This window comes from Meles meles, chromosome 16 (assembly GCF_922984935.1).
Source record: "Meles meles chromosome 16, mMelMel3.1 paternal haplotype, whole genome shotgun sequence".
Taxonomy (NCBI): Eukaryota; Metazoa; Chordata; class Mammalia; order Carnivora; family Mustelidae; genus Meles; species Meles meles.
This window is the reverse complement of record NC_060081.1, coordinates 34,519,741-34,532,255: the sequence shown is the minus strand read 5'-3', so window position 1 is coordinate 34,532,255 and position 12,515 is coordinate 34,519,741. Positions and strand designations below refer to the sequence as shown.

Below are 12,515 nucleotides of genomic sequence, written 5' to 3'. Positions count from 1 at the left end.
TAGGTAGAGCTAAATCTCAAGGCAGCGGAGGATGCTTATGGTGATGCCAGAATGGTCAGTTCCTCACCATGATAGCCACACTACTCTGAGGAATGCTCTAGTCATGTCCTTCAAGACAAGCGTGAAATATTCTGCTTCACATGTTCTATCAGTTCTTCCATGGAGATCCTTGGATCCATACTTTTTGTGTTTAGATGGCACCATCTATTTTCTTTCCTAGTTAGGCTGCCATGACATAGCAGAAAAAGTGGGACTCTGACAGGGAGAATAACCAATGATATCAGCCAAATTGTTTATCTTGTTCAACCTTAGTTTATTCATCTAACAAATGGGAATCATAGTCATGCTGCTCTTCAACACTTGCATTATATCATGCTAATTACCCTTCCCACCCCCCCACTCCCCCATGAAAGGGAAACTTTATTGAGGCCCTTGGGGCTCGGGCAGGAGGCCACCCTGTGGACAAAGGAAGAGCTGGTGGAGGGGCCTTATATGATCTTTTTGGGGCACAGGTTGTTGGTGTGGCCACATTTCTTGCAGCGGTTGACGGCGCAGGGGTGCAGGAAAGCACAACGCTTGCAGCAGATCATCATTGTATTTCTGGGCCAGCTGGTGGAGGGAGGGCTCTATGATGCCACCCCGGAGGCAAAGCACCAAGTGCAGGGTGGACTCTTTCTGGATATTGTAATCTGACAGAGTGCGGCCATCTTCCAGCTGTTTGCCGGCAAAAATCAGATGCTGCTGGTCAGGGGGATCCCCTCCTTGTCTTGGATTTTGGCTTTGACATTCTCAATGGTGTCACTGGGGTCAAACTCGAGGGTGATGGTCTTGCCCGTCAGGGTTTTCACGAAGATCTGCATCTCTGCGTCTGGCGTGAATCCGCAAGGCCACCACCACCAAACCGCTCAGCCTCCTCCTTGAAGGGAAAGAGCCATGTTAATTATCCTTAGTGATATGTGGAATAACGTGGCCATAATTCTCCACTTACTCTGCTATCTTGTGTGACTTGCCTGCAGAGATATGGTGGTGTTTCTCATCACAGGGGTGAGCCCCATTTCTTTTCTTTCACCTTTCCTATGCTCTTAGGGTGAAGAAACTCACCGTTAGTTTTAGATTAGTGACTAACAATGAAAGCAGACATAAGTATCATTAAGAGAAAAGACTGAGTCAGAAAAAAACTGGGTTGAAAATTCTTAGTCACATCCTAAAGGGTGGATAAGATCTTGCCAGCTCTATTAAAGGTCAAGATAAATTCTCTAAGCCCGTGAGAGCTTCATTCCATCACTGTCTGCAAAATCCAGTTTGTAGGAGGCCATAATGGTGGCATTTTTGACAATCAAGTTTAAATTTCCTTTTTTTCTGATGCGTATTTCCTCAATGTTCATCTTGTTTACAGAAGTTACTTTACTTCATATGTCTTCTCATCACATAGACTCCAGTTCACAGTGGGATGTTAAGGAACAAGTGGAATGATTAATGACATTGATGAAGTAAATGGAAATATTAATCCTTAGTAAGAAGACACTATTCTATTTTCAAATGCCCAGAAATTTTATTAAGGAAACTTGAAGTCAGTTATTCAACATGGGCTTGACAAAAGAAAATATATTTACTTAATTTATTGTTACATTTTTCCTTATGCAGCTTAAGCTGTTTTCCATTTGGAAGAAGGAAGGCATGTATCCAGTCTGTTCTGAGAAGCATCCCTTGCTTCTCACTCCAAAAACACCTTTATTTAAATATACAAAATTATTTCTGCCTTGATTTATTTAGTAGACTCTTTTAATTGAAAACATGAGGATATTCCAAATCTGTGTTATGTAATGCTTACTAAACCATATGCAATTGTGAAATGACATTTCTGTGCTACTAAAATACCCTTGGATCCTTGACTGAAGCCTCATGAGAAAGCCTTTGTTAGGATCACCCACCTAAGCCATTTCTGTATTCCTGACACTCCAGAACAATTTGTTGTCTTAAGGTAATATGTATTGGGCTAATTTTTTATACAGCAATACATAACTAACACAGATTTTGCTAATTGGTAATGGGAACTCACCATAAAAGACAACCTAAAATGTGGGTTTGGCTCTGGAACTGTGAAATAAGTGAATACTCTCAAAATTTGCAGAGATCATCAGTGGAAGGATGATATTTACTGGCACTAGGGTTTTAGATTTTGAAGCAACTGCCAGTGAGAACAAAAAACAAAAAGAGGAAATTAGAGGGAAGGAAATCCTTGTCCTGCAAGGGCAGAAAGTTGAGAAACACTGAAACCTGCATGGATGTGAATGTTGAAGATATTTCTAGTGAACTGATGATTTTGCTGAAAAGACTTCCAGCCAGAATGTTGAAAGTGAAATCTGTTTTCTTTCTGCTTGTAATAATATAGAAGAGGAAAGACATAAACTATGGGAAGGAACAAAAAAGTCATGGTATCACTGGTTGTGAAGATTTGCAGCCTATCAAATGGAAAATGATGCGAAAATGAAGACCTGTCTTCCAAGCAAATGTCAAATTCAGGACAGTATCAGAAAAGCATGATGTAAGATGAGGCCAAGGGGGTAACCAAAAAATTTCTTATTAAAACATGAGGAAAGGGTGTCTGGGTGGTTCAGTCAGTTAAGCATCTACCTTCAGTTCAGGTCATAATCTCAGTGTCTTAGGATGGAGCCCCGTGTCAGGATCTGTGCTCAGTCAAGAGCCTGCTTCTCTCTCTGCCCTCTACCCCCCACAGCTTGTGTGCTCTCTCTCTTTCTCTCTGTCAAATAAATAAATAAATTCTTATTCAGGAAGACTAAAATTGGTTCCTCAGGGTGCTACTCATTTAGGTCCTATTGGTATTTAGTGGTGTGTGTCTCTTACAGTCCCTCTTAATCAACCAAGAGCATTTCTAAGAAGTATAAGATATTATGTCTCAGCAGAAGCCAAAGGTAGAGAAAGGTTTATTTCAAATAGATTTTAGGTGTGACTTTTGTCTAACAAGATGGATGCAAACAAGATTCGTAAAATTTAAAAGAACTCTATTAGGTGAAACACTCTCTGCACGGACTGAAGGGGATGGAGATGGTACCAAACAGTAGTCTGTTTCTCCCCACAAATTCTACCAGCAGGAAGTCAGCAGAGAAAACTACTCAGTTTTAAATGCATGTTAATTTTCATGGAAAAATAAGGTCTTAGAGTTTGAACGCAGGACCCACAATGCAGAGCCTGTAGACGTGGACAGTAACACCTGGTAAGAGTAAGAAAGAGCACGAAGCAATGAGCTTCCAGTATTATCCCAGCAGGAAGTCAGAACTCGTATACCCAATGGTTCGTCTGTTCCTCCCATTTCCCTCCTTTTTTCCTTCCTACCTTCCTCTTCTCTCCTTCCTTCCTTCCTTCCTTCCTTTCTTTCCTTCCTCCTTCCCTATCTTCCTTTTTTCATTCCTTCCTTCTGAATAGAAGTGCTGATGGTGACTACCCTATGCTTGTCTATGGTATGTTATAGGTGTGTGTGGGCAGATAACTCACCTCTTCAGTTCACAGGTTGAGAGAAGCTACACTGGATGAGTCTCATCAGCACTTGAGCACAAACATATGGGATGTCTCCAACTTGGCACAGTTTAAAGAATAAAATGGTTTGGATGGGGTCATTCTTATCAGGGTCTTGGAAGGGGATGAGTTAGTTTGTATGCCTGAGCAATGTGAAATACTAAGACATCACAGAGGTGAGGCTGTCGTATAGATCATTTTCCCCAGTGGTGTTTGCTTCTTAATATTTATATCCCTGAACAGTTTCCTCCCACGTTGTCCTAGAGTTGAGAGGGCAGAAGTGATGGCATATACTTCTGATATTAGGTGGTGAGAGACACTGAGGCTCCCATGATGTTGATAGCTCTCTCTCTTCCAGATACTCTCTCTTGGGAAAGCTAACTGTTCAACTGGGAGCTGTGCCATGGAGAGACCACATGATGAGGGATAGAGGCCTTCTGCCCAGAGTCACCTAAAAGCACTTAGAAGAAGATCCTCTTGGCCCAGTCCAGCCTCAGAGGACTGCAGCCCTGAGTGACATGTGATTACAGACTTGTGAGAGATCCTAAGCTAAAACCCACCAGCTAAGGTACTCTTGGATTCCTGAACCATAGCTCTTAGAAATCAGGAATGTTTAAATCTCCATGTTTTAGGATAATTTGTTACCCACTAGTGCATAAATAGTGCACAGAGTCACCTTGTGTAGCCATAAGACTGACTCTAGAAGTTGTAGTAAGGGCCTTGATCTATATTCTATGGTGCTGAGGAAGTTTGTCTGTGGAAAAGGCTGAGCACCACCTGAGAAGGTAGTGATTCCCTCAACACTACCTATAAAAGTAGGAGTCCACACTGTGGTCACTGTATCTATACTACCACCAGGGAATGATCACTAGAGAGCCCTTTCTGGAGAATAAAGATTGAGACCCCGGTACAGAGCCAAGCTTATGGATGTTGCTTTGCTGAGGGTACCTGCATAGAAGGAGATGCCTTGGTAGCACCTGCTGACAAGAGTGGCCTTGGAGCTTGGAGAGTGTCTGTATGCTGGGCTACATTTCTGTTCTCCACGAGGCAGGAACTTTAGTGAGTTACCACCATATTCTTAATAGCTAGCAAGTAAATAGATAGTTTTCAGATTTGTCCTCATAGAATTTACTCCTGATATCTCTGGGATGTAGGCATGTATCTTAACTTACATTTTTAGTGGTTTGTTTGGTTGGTTGGTTATAAATTTAAACTTGTAGGGGTTTTGCCCTAAGAGTAGTACAAGGATCTCCATTTTATTTTTATTTAGATTCACCTAATATTTCAATTTGTTGCTTTTGTAATCTATCTATCTATTTGAGAGGAAATTTGAGACATTGTGTCCCTTTGTCATTATTAAAGAAGAGAAATAATCTATTACATAACCATGGTACAATTATAAAAGCATGTAATTTAATACTGATATAATACCATTATCTAATTCACAGTTTATATTCAGATTTTATCAGTTGTTCCCCAAATTTCCTGTGTAACTTTTCTTTTTTTGCTACACATTCCATTTAATTGATGTATCTTGTTATTCCCTCTCCATGTCAATAGGTTCACAGCCTTTCTTTAGACTTCTTGCCTCAAAAGATGGTTGTTTTGTAGAATGTCCTCAATATGTTTTTTGGTTTGTCTCACAATTAGAATCAAATTATGCATTTTTTAGCAAAAATGCCAGAGGTGATGTACGGTCATTGATATCCATCAGGAGATGCGGGATGATGGTCTGTTTCCACCTTGGCAATGTTAACCTGTTACTGGGTTATGATGGCAATTGCCATATTTCTCCAATGAAACATTGCCACTGTCATCTTTGTAATTAGTAAATAAACAGAAGGGAGATAACTTTAGACTATGTAAATAGCCCATCACCAAGCTTTAACCCAGAAAATTTTAGTGTCCTTTGATGACGTAACTTCTTTATTTCTACATTTTTAAAATATTTTTTCTGCTTTTTAAATTTTTAATTTTTTAATTATGTTATGTTACTCATCATATAGTATGTCATTATTTATTTTTTATTTTATTTTAATTTTTATTTTTTTGGTCCCTGCCAGGCTTTATATTAACATATAATATATTATTTGTTTCAGGGGTACAGTCTATGAATCATCAGTCTTACACAATTCCAACACTCACCACAGCATATACCCCCTCCAGTGTCCATCCAGTCACCCCATCCCTCCCACCCCCCTTCCCCCCAGCAGCCCTCAGTTTGTTTCCTGAGATTAAGAGTCTCTTGTGGTTTGTCTCCCTCTCTGGTTTCATCTTGTTTCATTTTTCCCTCCCTTCCCCTATGCTCCTCTGTCTTTTTTCCCAGATTCTGCATATCAGTGAGATCATAAGATAATTGTCTTTCTCTGATTGACTTATTTTGCTTACATAATACCCTCTCATTCTATCCATGTCACTGCAAATGGCAAGATTCCTTTTTTGATGGCCGAATATTATTCCACTGTATATATGAACCACATACTCTTTATCCATTCATCTGTTGATGGGCATCTAGGCTCTTTCCATAGTTTGGCTAATGTGGACCTTGCTGCTATAAACATTAGGGTGCACATGCCCCTTTGGATCATTACATTTGTATCTTTAGGGTAAATATCCAGTAGTGCAATTGCTGGGTCATAGTGTAGCTCTATTTTCAACTTTTTGAGGAACCTCCATACTATTTTCAAGAGTGGCTGCACCCACTTGCATTCTCAACAGAGTAGGAGGGTTCTCTTTTCTCTGCATTCTCACCAACACCTGTCATTTTCTGACTGATTAATTTTAGCCATTCTGACTGGTGTAAGTTGGTATTTCACTGTGGTTTTGATTTGTATTTCCCTGATGCTGAGTGATGTTGAGCAGTTTTTCATGTCTCTTTTTGGCCATTTGGATGTCTTCTTTTCAGAAATGTCTATTCAAGTCTTCTACTCATTTCTTGATTGGATTATTTTTTCTTTGGGTATTGAGTTTGATAAGTTCTTTATAGATTTGGGTACTAGCCCTTTACCTGATAGGTCATTTGCAAAAATATCTTCTCCTATTCAGTCAGTTGTCTTTTGGTTTATGTCATTAATTTTTGATGTAGTGTTCCAAGATTCATCGTTTGCATATAACAGCCAGTGCTCCATGCAGTATGTGCCCTCTTTAATATCCGTCACCAGGCTAACCCATCCCCCGATCCCCTCCCCTCTAAAACCCTCAGTTTGTTTCTCAGAGTCCATAGTCTCTCATGGTTCATCTCCCCCTCTAATTACTCCCCTTCATTTTTCCCTTTCATCTCCTAATGTCCTCCATGCTATTCCTTATGTTCCACAAGTAAGTGAAACAATATGATAATTGACTTTCTCTGCTTGACTTATTTCACCCAACAGAGTCTCCTCCAGTCCCATCTATGTTGATGAAAAAGCTGGGTAATCATCCTTTTTGATGGCTGAGTATTATATCATTATAAATCTGGACCACATCTTTACCTATTCATCTCTTTTTGTCATATTCTTATTAGACAACAATATTTATTTCATTTGTTTATCTATTTTTAATGACACAAATCTACTGATGGTTATTTTATTCAATGTGTTATAATTTCTGACTATAATAATTCATTTTCATGTTCAAATTGTCCCAGATTTGCTCACTGGGAACTCCTTCACACTGCCTCCATATCCTTTGCCCTCATGATTTTTTGAGAACTTAATTATTTTATGGCACCAGATTTTCTGGTTCCAACTCATTTCTGCTTGGGAGAAAAACAATAATTTCTTACCTGACTCCTAGTGGAATTGGTAGTCTACAATGAACTGTATAGACATCTTGAATTATATCCTCAGGTGCTTGGATTCTTGATATAGTTAAAACAATAAGACATAAATTCCCTGCCCTGAGAATTCCCTGCCTTTGTGAGAAATAGCTTTGAGGTATGAAAATCTTTACCTCAAATGATAAGCTTGTTAAGATACAGCATCAGAGATACATTGCTTGAATCATAAACACATTTATGTTGTTTCCAGTTGTCTATAAATAGTTGAATGAGCTTTGCCCTTTAATATGCCAAAGGCTTTCCTTAACTGCCCTTCAGATTATTCCTGTGAGTCATGGTTTTCTGATGTCTGGTGAGTTATGACAGTACCTTAACAAAAAGGGAACCATGAGAGACTGTAGACTCTGAGAAACAAGCTGAGGGTTTTGGAGGGGAGGAGGGTGGGTGTTTGGGTGAGCCTGGTGGTTCGTATTAAGGAGGTCATGTATTGCATGGAGCGCTGAGTGTGGTGCATAAACAATGAATCTTGGAACACTGAGAAAAAATTAAATTAGAAAAAGTTCTATATTAGCAAACGTTTTCTAGAAAAATGGAACAAACAGGATCTAGATATAGATACATTAACTCATGTATACCTTATCTAAACTGCCCCTCTCTCTTCCTCTCCCTCTTCCTGCCTCTCACATGGAATTGGCTCAAATCGCTATGGAAACTAACAAATGTCTAGATCTATAGATGGCAAGCTAGAATCCAGGAGAGCTGATGGTGTAAGTTCCAGTCTGAAAGCTGACAGACTCAAAACCCAAGAAGAACTGATATTGAAGTTTGAGTCTGAAAACAGGAAAAGACCTATATGCTAGCTGTAAGTAAGTCAGGAAAGAGGAGAAAGCATTTCTCCTTACTCATGAGAGGGTCAGAATTTTTATTTTAGTCAGGCCTTCAACTAGTTGGGTGAGGCCTACTCACACTGGGGAGGACCAAAAACTATTGCTCAGTCTAACAAATCAAATATTAATTTCATTCAGAAATGCCCTCACAGAACATACTCAGAATAATATTTGACCAAATGTCTGTTATCCTATGTCCCAGTCAAACTGACACATAAAATTAACCTCACAACATCTCATCCCACCTGGTACAAAGGGAGTGCCATGGGACTTTCTGGCACAACATCTGTTCCTCTCTTTTGTGGATATGAGGTTACAGTGATCAAAGGTCCTTTTAGGTGGCAAAGGCTTGGTTGGAAGGACATGAATTTTAAATTTATGGATAATTATGATATAATTTTTTTGTTACAGAAATTTCAAACAATTGTGGTTGATAAAGGAAGATCTTCTTTTCTACAGGAAAAAGAGGGTCATATGTTGATTCCCAACAGCCATGGAATAATCCTATAGAATATGTGTAAAATTGTCTCTGAGATTGAATTTACTTGTGAAGTAGAATAAGAAAATGGGATAGAAGCCATCTCACCTTGAATTTGCTGTTTAGTACATTAGAGATGGATGAAAAGATTTGTTTTAAGGTCTTCATAAATAGTGCTTATATTCTCTTATTTGTAGGTGGTTACATATGCTCCATTTCTTGATGATTAAAAATATGCATGAAATGAATGACTCAAGTTAAAATAAATCAGGAAAAATGGAACGTGAGAATAATCCATGTACTGTATGGTGACTAAGATAACATAATTTAAACACACAGACACAGACACAGACACACACACACACACACACACACACAACTGTTGCTACCATCACAAAGACCACCCACCTCCTTCAATCCTTGACTGAAATGGTGATAATCTTTCTGGTCTATTCTGGAGACTAAACTCAAGGTTGGATGAAGATGACCCCTGACAAGGTGAGAAAACACTTTAATTTCAGGGAAGGAGAAAGAGGGACATTAAAACAATTTGAACTAATGGGTCTGGAAGTCCCAGGCTTAGCTTTGCCTCAGAAACATGTTTTGAATTTTTGGTGTCCTGGGATGAAGAAGAATGAAGAGGCACAGCCCTCTGTCTCTTAAGAGATTGGCTTGGGCCAGAGGGCAGGTTATTTTCATGAAAGGCTTTTCATAGTTTATTCATGGAAGACTTAGCAACTCTATCCCCTTCCTATGCCCACAGTGTGCACGTTAGCATTTTCAAGGTCCTGAAAATTTTGCATCAAGAACCCCTGGCTCCCTTTGCTTAACACTGTGTCTTCTAAACTTACTTGGATAATACTCTATATCAGTTAGTGGCTATCAGAAAGTTACGGCCCGAGGGGGCTGCCAATTGGACTGAACTCTGGTGAAGGCTGTGTGCAGTCTGGACCAAACTCCTCCTCAGAAGTCTTTCCAACTACATACAAGGGTTGGCATGTCTGCAAAGATGCACTGACATTCAGAGGGCAAAGGAGAGTGAGCAAGGGCATGGACTCTGAAGCCAGATTGCCGTTCTGCCATGTACTACTAATGGGAAAGTTATATACCTTCTCTGTGCCTCAGTTTCTTCTTCTGTAAAGGGGTGTAATAATAATGCATGTGTCTATGTGGGTTAAATGATTTAATGCATGTAAAGTATTTAGAACAAGGCCTGGAACACAAGGGGTGCTCTGAAGGGTTCACTGTTTTTCTAAGAATTCAGATTCTCTCATTGGCTATGGCTGGACTTAAACTGTAGACATTCTTTACAGCAAGGGGAGAGTTTTTATTTATTTATGTTTTTATTACTTCTCTAAGTGGAAATTGTGAGCCCTTGGAATAATTCAGTTACAGTTGATGCCGATTCTCTTCTTCTTTTTGAATGCAAGTTCTCTTTAATTTATCTGTGCATGAACAGCAGGATTTTAAACAAAGTGCCATTTGCTGAGGTGGGGAAGACTGTGGATGAAGCATATTTCTGGGGGACATCTGGGAGACTGGTTTTAGATTTGTTAAATTTGAAATGTCTGTTAGACTGGAAACAATGAGTATGTACTTGGGAACTATGAACCTGGAATTTAGGGCTGAGGTGAGGAGGAGAGTTACAAGTTTAAAGTCATCAGTGAGTAAATGGTCCTGAAAACGAGTCTGGAACATTTCCCCATAGTCAATGAGTGGAGGTAGAAGACAAGACCAAAAGCTGAGCCCCTGGAATCTTAAAATTGTAAACGTCTAAGCTCAATTATAGATTGTGAAGGGAAATTGTCAACTGTGAGGATGAAAGTGAATTAAAGGGGAGTTGAAGTTAGTCTTAAAGTCTAGGCTTCTGGGAACATAAAAGGTATTGGGCAATGCAATGATCCAGGGTAAGGAATCCTAGAAGTACTATACTGATTGGGATGAGTAAATGGTGTTCCTTTAATGTCCAGAAGCTTGAAAGTTCTACAAAGCTTCCATTCTGCGATCATTGTCCATGGTTGCCAAGAGATGCTGCCCTCCCAGTTCAGGTTCTCTCACAATGGCTCTGGGGATCCATGTGCTAGTCAACATCTGGGTTCGCTGCTGGTGAAGATTTTTGCTGCAGGTGTGGAAAAGGACAACATAGGTAGGGTTGATCTGTTCTCTGGGTCAGAATTGAATATTGCACATTTTGTGAAGAATTCAAACTTTATTCCATATTATGTAAAATTATTTTCTATATTGGGGCAACCAAAAGATATTTCAAGTACAAATAGTATTTTAGCTAAAGTAGAATGTAACTTAAATTACTGATTCTATTTTAAAGCATGAATCTTCTCAACTACAGTAGCCATTGCAGCAAGTTCTTTGTTTTTTTCCCCCCAGTTCAAGGAAGATCACAGTCCTGAGTCCTATGACTCCCTGCTTAAAAGATAAAATAGTCCAGAGTCTATACTTCTGGGAGACTATTGCCTGGATTTGTTTCCATTCCCATTTCATGCTCTCTTTCTGAGTGAACAATGACTTCTACTTTGTGTCTGAGGAGAAACTTCTTGAAGCAGAAGCCTGGGACTTTTACACATAAATGGGAAGTTCTTTAATTTCAAAATTCTAACATTTCATGTATCCATTTAGCCATCCATCCATCTATCCATCCATCTATCACCATTAACTGTGCATCTGTTGAGTGTAATGAGCTCTGCTTGGGGCTTGGTTGTGCTCCTATGGGGAGGTAAGTGAGTAGAGACACAATTATAATATAGAAATGTAAGTAGAAGACACATATGTAGAGGGATAGGAGAAAGCTTTTCAAGGAGGGTATCACTTAAGCCTGGCTCACTTCTAACTACAGGTGATTTGCCTCCTAGGGGACATTTGGAAATATTCAGAAACATTTTATTGTGACTAAAGTGGTGCAACTGGCAGCTAGTAGGTTGAGGCCATATCCTACAATGCACATGACAGCCCTATGACAAAAAAATTGTCTGGTCCAACATGTCCATAGCTCTGAGGTGGAAAACCCTGATCTGGAGCGATGGATGAGTGGTTAGTCGGGGGGAGAAAGGGTAGAGTGGGTGCGAGCTCTGTGCAATGTGCAAAAGTTGGGTATTGTTGATTGTTTCCTTTGCTGTGCAGAAGCTTTTGATCTTGATGAAGTCCCAAAAATTCATTTTCCCTTTTGTTTCCTTTGCCTTTGGAGACATATCTTGAAAGATGTTGCTGTGGCTGATATCAAAGAGGTTATTGCCTATGTTCTCCTCTAGGATTCTGATGGATTCCTGTCTCATGTTGAGGTCTTTTATCCATTTTGAGTTTATCTCTGTGTATGGTGTAATAGTCGAGTTTCATTCTTCTACACATAGCTGTCCAATTTTCCCAGCACATTTATTGAAGAGACTGTCTTTTTTCCATTGTATATTTTTTCCTGTTTTGTCGAAGAGTATTTGACCATAGAGTTGATGGCCCATATCTGGCTCTCTACTCTGTTCCACTGGTCTATGTGTCTGTTTTTATGCCAGTACCACGCTGTCTTGGTGATCACAGCTTTGTAGTAAAGGTAACGTGATGCCACCAGTTTTGTTTTTGTTTATCAACATTTCCTTAGCAATTTGGGGTCTCTTCTGATTCCATACAAATTTTAGGATTATTTGCTCCAGCTCTTTGAAAAATACTGGTAGAATTTTTATCGGAATGGCATTAAAAGTATAGATTGTTCTAGGCTGTATAGACATTTTAACAATGTTTATTCTTCCAATCCAAAAGCATGGAATGGTCTTCCATCTTTTTGTGTCGTCTTCAATTTCTTTCATGAGTGTTCCCAACTTTTGTAGCTACATGGACGGGACTGGAAGAGATTATG

The 12,515-nt window shown here is 39.5% G+C and overlaps 1 pseudogene; it reads right to left on the bottom strand.

Annotated features, from left to right (window-relative positions):
- Positions 1-488: 488 nt before the first annotated feature.
- Positions 489-860, bottom strand: LOC123926598 (annotated as a pseudogene).
- Between the last annotated feature and the right edge of the window lie 11,655 nt (positions 861-12,515).